Source organism: Choristoneura fumiferana, chromosome 6 (genome assembly GCF_025370935.1).
Source record: "Choristoneura fumiferana chromosome 6, NRCan_CFum_1, whole genome shotgun sequence".
Classification (NCBI taxonomy): Eukaryota; Metazoa; Arthropoda; class Insecta; order Lepidoptera; family Tortricidae; genus Choristoneura; species Choristoneura fumiferana.
The window spans coordinates 18,415,167-18,425,622 of NC_133477.1; the positions used below are offsets into that span (position 1 = coordinate 18,415,167).

At 36.4% G+C, this 10,456-nt stretch overlaps 1 pseudogene; it reads right to left on the reverse strand.

The window, feature by feature from the left end:
- Positions 1-7,220: 7,220 nt before the first annotated feature.
- Positions 7,221-8,855, reverse strand: LOC141428747 (uncharacterized; annotated as a pseudogene).
- Positions 8,856-10,456: the final 1,601 nt, after the last annotated feature.

The following is a 10,456-nucleotide window of genomic DNA, read 5'->3' on the forward strand; positions in this document are numbered from 1 at the left end:
GGCATCGACTTTAAATTAGCATGCAAATGTAGTTTGGGTGACAATGCAAGTACAGTCAACAAAAAGTACAGTCAGCAAAAAGCTTGTATTAATAAGTGAAATGTTTACCAAAAAACTTATTCAGTTCAAGTCTCGAGCTATCAAACGCGCGCTATTGCGAGCTCGCTAGCAGTTACTTAATAAGTTCCCAAAAATCTGTCACAACTCTCCATGGCCTCCCCTACGATGTGGAGATACGGCCATTTCTGAGCATTTCCATTTCCGCTTGTTTCCGAGAAAAAGAGTTTTGATGGACAGATGGAGAACAAAGTGGTCCCACAAGGTTGCCGTTTTCACCGACTGCAAGGACTAGAATGTTTTTTTGCCGACTGAGGTACGGAACCTCTAAAAGTATAAAAGTTTTATAGCAATATCTGCGCATGTAAATAAAGAGAAAGGAAGGAAAAAAATTTTTCGTGACTACATGAATAAAAACTATAACGAAAACAAACACGATCATCAGCCAGAAGACGTCCACTGCTGAACAAAGGCCTCCCCTTAGAACGCTACAATGCACGACAACTCGCCACCTGCACCGGTTGCCTGCAATTCTCACAATGTCGTCAGTCTACCTAGTCGAAGGCCGGCCAACGCTTCGTCTTCCGGTCCGTGGTCGCTACTCGAGGACTTTTCTCCCCCAACGTTTATCTGTTCTTCGAGCTATGTGGCGCGCCCATTGTTCAACTTATGAACGAAACGGTCCCAACAAAAATCAGCAAACTGCCGGTCTCCCAAACGGCGCTGAACTTCCTTTAGGGCCATATACATTGAAGAAACGTAATCAATATAGAAAAGTTTGAAGAACCCCCAACATTGTCATTTTAAACCTTTTTATAACGGAAACTACATATTTTATGTATCATAGCTGTTATAAATAAATTATTTTCTTTCTTGCTAAATCCATTCTAATGAAACAAGGCTAAGAACCACCAGAAAACTCGCTTCCACGTTAGAAACCGCATCTAAGTCGGTCCATCCGCTTGAGAGCTACAATAGCACAGACAAACTGACTTTGGCGTCAAACTTAAATGAACTTATTATCTATGTTTGTGACGGGGATTAGAAAATACATTAAAACAAAGTGAAAACTGACACAATGTCCAGATTCCAGAAAAACACACTAGTTAGAGTTTCTTCCTCTACTGTCCTTTTCATGTAACTGTGACTACAGTGATTCTGTACTTGTAACGATTACATGAATAATGTGACTTCACCTCGCCGCCTTCCTTAGCAATTTAAGTCGACATTCCATCCCAGCCCATATACGTCCCACTGCTGGGCACAGGCCTCCTCTCAGAACAAGAGGGCTTGGGCCATAGTTCCCACGCGGGCCCAGTGCGGATTGGGTGCGGATTAAGTCGACATTGAACGTAGCAAATTAGGTTCATTAAGAGGTAGGAAATGGAAACGAAATTTTTGGCGTCGCACGGTTATCGCAAATGGCAAGAAATAAACTTGTTCTCCTACTCTCTCTGTACTTGTAGAAGTAAGTAGTTAAAAAATTAAAAAAATGTTTTTTTTTCACGAAGGATTTTTTTGATGACGGTTATAGTTGGATTTGTGTAATTGGGTCGATTAAGTTTTTCTTGCACCTCGTTGCCATGGTTACGTCCCCTGGACAACTCTTTAAAACCACCAGTTTCTATATTTTCTGTGGTTAAAATTCGTCGAGTATAAATTTTTGACATAGTTACAAGCTCATTATTTTGATTTTTTGTTGTCCTAAGCATATTAGTCGCATATATGGATGCGTCTCCTGGTACCGATGTGCTTGCGTGTAGATGGGTGTCGGTAAGTGATGAATGTTTGAGGTTTTGCGTGAAGATGGATGAACGGCCTTCATCTGTGCATTAACGTTATTTACTAATTATTTTGTTTTAATTGTAGAATTCACAGTGCTTTAGTTTTACTGTCATACTGTTTAATTTCATTGAATAAATAAATAAATATCAAAGCAGGATTTTTAAGAAACCGCCGCTGTTGTCTCTTGGACAACGGGACAGAACAACAAACAAGAAAAGTTGATTGACCCAGGTTAGTTCACACATTGGGATTGGGAATTTCACACACATCACTGAATTGCTTCGCAAGTTTTGCAGGTTTCCTCACGATTTACGATTTTTTTGAAATTTGAACCCACGATCTGCTTTAGAGGTCCATAGGCACTAGGCCACCACGACTTTTTTATTATTTATAGTTCATTAACTGTTTTAATTACATAAATTCTCTATCAAATACACTGTAACACTGAAAACCACTTATGACAAGTTCGTGTTAACATTCCGCCGGAAACAAAAGTCAAAAGCTGAAAGCGGACGAACTGAGGAGGATATTTAAAATTCCAATCGTCTAGAAGGTGGTTTAATTTGTTATGCATAGAGGTATGTCGCTGACGAATCGGCGGGGCGTGAATTCATCAGAATACATTGGCTACTCTGATTTACACGGTGGGGCAAAGCTTCGAATTGGGTCATCATCATCATCATCATCATCATCATCATCATCATCATCACTGGCATACTAAATGATCCACTTTATAGTTTTCATTCTTCAACTTGGACAGTCACACGGCGGCCACGCCGTCCAAACGCGTTCTTGAATCTACATAGGCACGACGATGTCTGTACACGTTTCAATGTGTGCGTAAGATACACAGGGCTGACTATCGCAAAACCCTAATAAGTGCTACCAATGACATTTAAAGGTATACTTATATGTAGGTATGGCTTAGATAGTGCAAATAAATGTAATCGTAAATCTTACATATTTATTTAAACCTACTTAAAATGTGTCTGTCTGTGTATTTAAGCATTATTTTTTTCAATTACAATAGATATACGACTTCAAACTTAAACGAATTATTCGGTAGGTAGTTAGTTCTTTCATGTATTAATCGCGATAATTTCTGAAATCATTTATTTATAAAAAGGAAGTAGGTAGGGTACCGTTACCATTTCGCAAAATAATTGCGTTGCGCACCCGACCGACTGCTTTCCTGCGGTTTTCCTGCAATCTACGCTTGAGGGGTGGGGTAACTCGAACCGGTGCGGGGCGGAGCGTGGCCATTCTGTACGTTAGTACTATTATATATTCTGTGACAGAGTGCTCAGATTACATTTTAGTTTTTAACCCCAGACCCAAACATAGCTCGTTGAGTTTCTTGCCGGATTCTTCTCAACAGAGGTTTTTCTGAACCGGTGGTAGGTTTTTTTGACATTCATATTAAGTGCTTGTTATATAACCTAAGTTGAATAAAGATATTTTGACTTTTGACATTGAAAAGGAGAAGAGTTATAAGTTTGACACTAAAATATGTCTGTTTGAGGATTCGTAGCTCTTACGCGGATAGACTGATCTTGATACAGTTTTTTATGTTTGATCGTTTACTCGTTTTTAACCCCCGACGCAAGAACAGGGGTGTTATAAGTTTGACCGCTATGTGTGTCTATCTGTCTGTGGCACCGTAGCTCTTAATTGTGTAAACCGATTTGGATGCGGTTTTTTAACTTGAATGGTTTTTAGATATGTTATTAACCGTCAGCCGTTTTGAGATATTGAACTTTGAACTGACAAAGTCGAGTGTTTTCCATCTTTTCGTTGGTTAGGTTATTGAGATATTGAAGTTTAAAATAAAATGACAATGACGATAGGGTTTTTGATTTTTTAAAGTTGGTTAGATTAAGTAGGTATATTTACTTGTACTTTTGTTTGTGAATCATAGTCCTCGCTAGAAGGGCTGTGATGATTTAATGAATGGACATAAATTAACTAATGAGTCATTGATATACATAATTTTGAAAACTAGCACGGTTTAGTATTTTATGAGCGTTAAACCTTTTAAGATATCGACATGTTGGTAAATTTTTGGATCGAACTAATCGATGATTAACGTGGTGGAAAACGTAGTGTAGGGCGTCCTGAGGCAGGTGGGCGGACGACCTTAAGAGGACGCGGCGGCGGATGGAGCGAGGGGCTGAAGACAGTGTTGTGGTGCGCCATGGAAGACGCCTATGTCCAGCAGTGGACTCTGTGGGCTGATGATGATGATGATGAATCGATGGTTCTTTCGATTATTCTTTAAAATTAGTTCTGCCTGATGGGCGTCTAAGGAAATATCCTTCGTCAACTAATGTTACCGTAAACTGCTTCAACTTTGCCCTCTGGCCCAAATATTGCCTGATTCGATTTAGAGTCGATAACTTAGCACCCTTTAGGTTTTAAAACTTATATCCCCCCGTAATAATAATTCCCGTGTAGATAAAAGTTTAAAATCTATAAGAGTGCTAAGTTATCGACTCTAAATCAACTCAGGCAATGTTGGGGCAGAGGGGCAAAGTTGAAGCAGTTTACGGTACTAAGGACACAGCAATAATATAAGAATTTGTAGTAAAAATGTTGCTACACTAGTGAAAAAGCAATCTCTACCGTAAAAGACGATCAAATTACTATAAAATAATTGCTCAGTAGATCGCATTCTTATTTCCTGTAATATTATATTGTTATGTATTAGAGCTATCATTTATGGCTACCTGCTGAAAACACATAAATCTCGAGTTAGCGTTAAGCTTAGTTTAGTAGTGTCAAAATGTATGGATGTATCTTGCACTGTTGTGTTTCGGCGTGGCGAGTAAGACTGCCGGTGAAATTACTGGCACTTGAGGTAAGAAATCCCATAGGCCTCTAGGTTGGCAACGCACCTGCAATACCCCTGGTGTTGCAGATGTTTATGGGCGGTGGTGATCTCTTAACATCAGGAGACCCACTTGCTCGTTTTCCATCCAATCGAATTAAAAAAAAAAACTGTCAAGCTTAAGCCAGGTTTAACTACTAAATCTAGATTTATTTTTTCCTGCAAGACGGCCTTAGAATCGCTAAACATTAATTCTATTCAATAATAAAAAAGAATAAGTAGTTACATTTATATTCACATGAAAAGCTTACCCAATTCACCTCACAATACGTCCAAATTCAAAAGACGCCGAAAGCTAAAAAATATCTTCAGCATAATGCCATAATAAAACCCGAAACGTCCTATAATTTCTTTTTTTTAAATATTCCAGGTTGGCCCACGAGCGCGGCCCAAACTGCCTCTATCTGCGACAATATGGCGGCCGCGTGCAAAAGACGTTTTTCAACAAAGAATAAGCGATAAGACGCTTTCAAAACATCTCGAACACGAAAAGATTAGGGTCTGTAAAACGCTTCATGCATGTGGCGTGTCAGGGTTTTTGGAGTGAGTTTGTTGTTAGGTTATGTATTATGATGAAGTGAGAAGGATTGATGCTTATTGCGCTTGACCTTTCCAATATACTTATAATATACAACAAGATTCTTACTGTATAGAGCTTTTTAATTTTAACGTTATTTCTTTTGTCTCGTCATCATCAACATTGTTCTTTGATTTGACTGTCAAAAATATATTAATAGGCTATTTGACAACATTAAAAAATATACCCCAAATTATGGTCATCCTACAAGATAAAGGCATAAAATAACATATTTCACTTTATTTTAGACAAAAATATATATATTTTGCATATTTCGGAAACAAAATATAGAATTTGTTTCAACTTTATCTGTGATGGTCAACGCTCCGTGATTGGTTAAAACTTTTGTGACGTCACATGCTAGTAAACAAAGCTTCCTTGACTGAGAGTAGTAGTAGTTTACGTTTTACGGGCATTTTAAAGCAGTTTTGGAAAATCTCGCAACTTCTAGCAATTCTAGCATTCATATTCATTTTGAATCTTAAAATGGAGACAAATTTTGTGCGAGCTGATAACACCAACCTACCCAAGATAGATGCGTTTATGGTCGCACGTTTCTTTAAGAATAACGCTGATTACTATGCTGCGGAACTTAAAAACGTAAAAACAGCAGTGTAAGTACCCCATAGACATTATTTATTTACAAACCTTCATGTAATTAAGCATAATAAAAGTTCAAGTTTTGTAAAATCTAATTTAGGTTATGTTGTTAAATATTCGTAAATTTGATGTAAATTCTCTTTGTCATGACCTTTGCCTTTGCTTCACAGGTCTGCCAGGGAATCATATGGTGACGATGCGATTGGGTATGTCCAACTTCACCGAGAGCGTGGAATTTGCACAGTTAAGTGTAAGATGTGCCCAGAGCACAAAGTACGAGCCAAAGGATATAATGTGACATTGACTGTTGACGAAAGTGACTGTGAAATAATTAGCTGCGAGTGCCACGACTGTGCAGCTTCAGCCGGAGGATGTAAGCATGCAGTAGCTTTTTTGATGTGGGTCCATCGTCGCACTGAGGAACCTTCATGCACTTCCATTGAGTGTTATTGGAAGAAGTCCACGTTATCCAAAGTAGGGACTACGATGAAGTATATTACTGTGCAGCAGATGTCCAAAAAAGAAGTACCACACCGACCAAGTTCGTCTGCATTATATGATGAATTTATTACTGAAGCCAAAAAGAGAAAAATTGATAACTGTGAGTTATTAAAATACCAAGATGATTTTAGACACAGTGGCATTATGAAATATTCATTGCACTGTTTACTATTAGATCAAACTCCAGAAATCAAAAACAATGTAGACAAGCTTATTGACTTGATGAAAACATCATTCACTGTAACTGCAATAAGTATGATCGAAGAAGCAACAAGGGGCAGAATAAAAGCAGCTTATGGTATGAGATGCGATATGGCCGTATCACAGCATCAAAGGCACACGAGGTTAGTGTTTGCCATACACCAGATGGGTCATTGGTGGCCACTATAATGGGTGCAAAAGTACCTGATACAGCAGCGATGAAGAGAGGCAGAAATTTGGAGCACTCTGTCAGAAAGACAGTAAGTAAAAATTTAAAAAAAAAAAACAGTTTGTGTGGGCTTTTTGTATGCAAAGACCATCCCATGATCGCAGCATCTCCTGATGGCTTAACAAAGGATGCCATTATAGAAATTAAATGCCCTACCAAGGCAAAAGCCAAAGAGAATTATTTAAAAAATGGAATTATTACAACTAAATATAAGGCACAGGTGCAACTGCAAATGTATGCAACTGGTATCAAAAAGTGCTATTTTTGTGTTGCTGACAGCAAATTTGAAGAGACGAGGAAAGTAGAAATTGTGCTAGAAAATTATGATAGTGAATATGTTAGGAATTTAGTAAAAAAGGTACTAATTTTCTGGAATAAAAATGTCTATCCTATTTTGTGTTGTAACACCAGTGTGTGATGATTAAATAAAAAACCAATTCCTTGTTTTAATTTTTTTTATTTTATATTATTTAATAAGAGAATTCTGTAAATTAATAAGAGCACATGCAATGATAATGATATGGTCAAGAACACGAAGTATGTTGTTATTAATCACTGAATGTTGCTTGAGCATATGAAATTCTCTTATACGCCTGATTGTGCGTTCAATATGAATTCGCAAGCTAGCGATTATCTTAGTTTGTCGAACTTCTGTTTTTGACAATTTTTCACCAGTGCTTACACTGGGTGGCCTTAAAAGTTTCATGGCCTTTTCATGAAGTTTCTGCTCAAGGTGTTTGAAGCCTCTGTCCGCCAAGATACAACTTCCTATTTGTAATTCATCAAGAAATTTACTGTTTTCAACTATAGTAACATCACTTGTTCTACCCCCAAACCCCTGAGAAATAAATTAATCAAACCATTAGGTGTGCAGGATATTAAATACTTTACAGTATTCCCCTTTTGTAGTCCGACCATGTCAGTGCCTGATAAACAGCTTTTGATGGTTTTTGTATATCAATTTCTAAACAATCTATGATACAGCTGACATTATGATAGTTATGTCTGAATGCAATAGGAAGGTTCTTTTTATTAACTTTTTATCCAACTTTACAATAAATGGTTTTAAAAAACTACTTATTATAGGTATGTTTACTAAAATAGTTTACTGGCATAAGATAATGACATTCCAAAATTATCCTCTAGTTCGGAAAACGTAGTGTTCATTCTAATTTTTTTCAAACATAGTAAAATATATTCTATTTTTATATTTGTGTGTTTGTGCAATAACTGAATTAAAAAATAACATTCTTTGGAAATACCAACATACAACAAAGGTTTTTTTTCAATTAAGCGCACAGTATTTTTGAGACGCTGCAATTGTTCAATATTTTCATTGGTATTTGTGACACTGTCAGAGTCAGTAACCCTTGATGATGAAGTGGTTACAAACGGTGATGAATGGCCACTTTCAAAATAAGAAATATCACTATCAGATTTTTCCTCTTCAAGGGCAATATTTCTCTTCGCTCTTTTGACAACTCCCGTCTGTGATGGTTTTCCATGGCAAGGAACTATTTTAAAAGGTGAAGTCAAACGAGAAGTCGTAGTCACTTTCAATGGTGACGTGGTAATGCTTTTACTTTGGCATATTGTTTGGATGGCCTTGCTCCTATAATGCACATTTCGTTTTATTCTTGCTTGAACAGTTTTTTCTGCAGTAATGATAGAGTCTGTAACAGTATCTTTGTCTTGAGTTCGTAGTATTTCTGAAAAGATTAATATTTAAAATTAGTAACTTCATTTCAATTTTTTTTTAAAGGCACTTGAAATTAAGAATTGTATTGAATAAGCAAAACAACTTTTCTTTTATACTTACACTTATGGTATGGCCTATATTTGAATTACATAAACTTATTTCTACTTTGACATTAAAATTTGTTTTAAATAGATAAGTATCATACCTTCTGGCTTAATAATTTCTTGCACTATATCATCATCTTTTTTTAAGCTTTCCTTTGGGTTTCAGTCGCACTTTGGCTTTGCAGACATTCTCTGACAAGCTCAATTCTTTTCATTTTAAAAAAAACTTCTTGAGCAGATTCATCATCAGACAACAATCTTTTGCGATCCTTTTGACAGTGAAATTTAGATGGCACAGCCTCATTTGTTAGAAGTATTTTTTACTGAAGCCCAATTTATGCTGCATGTAGTTAGTTGTGTCTTTTTCCATCTGAAATTTAACATCATTTCTGATATAGGTAGCCACTATCACACACTATCTTTGAAATAAATTTTTGGTAAAAATTTCATGCTTGTATTATACAAGCTTTTTCTGCCGACTACTTTTTGTTGACTGTACTTGCATTGCCACCCAAACTACATTTGCATATGTAGGTACCAAATTTCAAGTCGATGATGTCATTAACTGTTGAAAAGTTCCGTCCTGCGGAGATGATCCTGGCTGGACTACCAGGATGTGACTACCAGATTATTGTATTGTCACGCAATTTACATAAGTATACCAAATTTCAAGTCAATCCAACTACTGGAAGTTGGTCAATTTAACTTGCAAGATTTGATTTCAGACAGACAACGGGACAAGTGAAACTAAATAAAAGCTTGTTAAAAGACAGCATAGCTAATGACAAAAAACATAGTTAAACAACATAATACAAAAATATTTGAAATCCTAGAGCAAGCCTAGAGCGTGTTGTTCTGCAATGTAGGGTGAAAAGGATCATTCTGACTACAAGTGGTTAAGACTAAAATATGTACTTATTTAATGAAAACCGATATGTTTAGGTACTCTTTGGTATGTATACAGTTAATCGATACTTACATAAAAATGATCTTCACACATAAAGACGTTTGAATGTGATGAAATTTCATTTGGGTCCCTTCGAGCTAACTGTAACCACATTTTTCGCCTTTTTCGATTCGTTGGTACAGAAACAAACAATTTTTGTGGATTCCTTAAAGACGTATTTGTACATTGTGGCACTACACACCATTTATACATAATGATATAAAAAAATGTTGAAGAAAATCGATGAAACTCACTTAATATGCACTATTTAACAGAGGTTAGGAATTTGTTTACTGGCATGTGACGTCACACATGTCAGGTGCTCGGCGCCATTACAAAAAACATCGTTTTTCGCGCGGTTCTGAAAATTTAAACTTTAATATTGATTTTTACTCATAATACAGTAAATTTTCCGGAAATATTAATGAAAATGTCTTATTTTGTAACAAAGAATAGATTACCATGACTGTCCAAAATAGTCAAATAGCCTATTGTTGATAGATTTTTACATGGTAAGAGAATTCTAACATTGTAAGTCGTGGAGTGTTTACTTTTACTACACCTTGTAAGGGACATTTTACTAACTATCTGTTCTGATTTTAATTTGAACTCACTGAGTTGCTAATAACGGGTCAGCCTAGTTTGGTAGATACCTACGGGATAATGCTGATTTTTGTAAATTTTGTGACTTGTATTAAACAACTATCCAATTCTATCCTAATGCTATCCTATCCTATTTATCCAATTATATTCTAAAAAAAAAAAACTTTTTTTTATAAACTTAATTACCTAAAAATTGCTAAAGTGGCTCCGAAGCGTAACGTTTTCGTGGCTCTGCTTACCCCATGTTGGGTATACAGGCGTGATGTT